This window comes from Elephantulus edwardii, unplaced genomic scaffold (assembly GCF_000299155.1).
Source record: "Elephantulus edwardii isolate Elephantulus edwardi_28Jun2011 unplaced genomic scaffold, EleEdw1.0 scaffold00021, whole genome shotgun sequence".
Taxonomy (NCBI): domain Eukaryota; kingdom Metazoa; phylum Chordata; class Mammalia; order Macroscelidea; family Macroscelididae; genus Elephantulus; species Elephantulus edwardii.
Window position 1 is genome coordinate 1,305,663 of NW_006399771.1, and position 1,288 is coordinate 1,306,950.

At 53.3% G+C, this 1,288-nt stretch overlaps 1 pseudogene; it reads right to left on the reverse strand.

Annotated features, from left to right (window-relative positions):
• Nucleotides 1-2: 2 nt before the first annotated feature.
• Nucleotides 3-1,284, reverse strand: LOC102859903 (annotated as a pseudogene).
• Between the last annotated feature and the right edge of the window lie 4 nt (nucleotides 1,285-1,288).

Consider the following 1,288-nt stretch of genomic DNA (forward strand, 5'->3'; position numbering starts at 1 on the left):
ATCTCCAGGAGCATGGCCGACACCAGATAGACACACTCCAGCAGTTCCAGGTTGATGTGTAAGTGGAAGGGCACTTGCCAGCGCCGCTCCACCTTCTCCTGTTCCTGGTTGCGTTCCTGAAGGCTCCGGAGCAGCAGACCTTGGCCCAGCAGCTCCTTGGCCCGGCTACTTGACTGGATGTCCAGCAGGGCATTATGAGCATCCTTAGTGAGGCCTTGGCGGAAGGCACAGATGCCCAGCTGCACCATGGTGCGGTTGTACAGGATCTGAACTGGTGGATCGGCATGCTGGATGTTATCTTGTAGGTGGCTCATGAGCATGAGATCCCGGGCCTGGTACCAGCGGGAGTGCAGGGCGTGATGGTAAATGTGGCAGAGTGCGGATCCGTTCTGTGTTGTCCTTGGCATAGATGTACTTGCACAGTCTCTCCATCAGCACCGCTGAGTCCTCGCCCTCATTCTCTGCCTGATCTTGCTCAGACTTGGAGGAGCCCTCAGGAGGGGTCAGCTGCCGCTGGTGGGCCTTATAATCAAACTTGTAGTAGGTGTGGAGGATCCGCTTCAAGTAGACCCGGCAGGTCTCCTCGGTCGTGCCCTTCTCCTCCAGGTAGCGCTGCACCCGCTCAATGACGGCACACACCTGGGCCTCGTCCTTGAGATGCTCCACGTACTCTTGGGAGTGAGGATCAGTGTTTTGCATTGTCTTGGTAAATTCTTCATCCATTCGTTCTACCAGAGTTAGGATACAGCCACGGACTCTCAATGGCTGGTCAAGATTGCTCAGGTTCTCACTTTCTTCCAGAATGTTCTCCCCAGTAAAGATGTTGGGGTTTGCAAATAGAATGTTCATCAGCTCATTGATGCAATCCAGGCACTTCTGCCACATCTCCGGCTTCATGTATGTGGCCAGGTTGGGGTTGTAGTCATAGAGAAAGGTGATGATATTGAACTTGATCTTTACAGCGATACCCTCGCCCAGGTTATTTTCTGAAGCAATCTGAACCAGCAACTGTAGCAGCTCAATCTGGGCTGCCCGATCAGTCCCCTTTTTGCCTCGCACCTGCAGGATCTCATTCAGTTTCTTGATGACAACGGCGTGGGTGATCTCAGTTCCCTTGGCAAACATTTTTGGCTTTTCCTTAACCAGCGGCATTCCACCTTGGACCCACTCCCACTCCCTGCCTTCATTGTCCTCCTCCTCATCCAAGCGCTTCGATTTCCTATCGTGCTTCTTCTTAGCTTTGTCCTCTCGCTTCTTCTCCGCTGCCTTCTTGTCTTCCTCTGTGGTC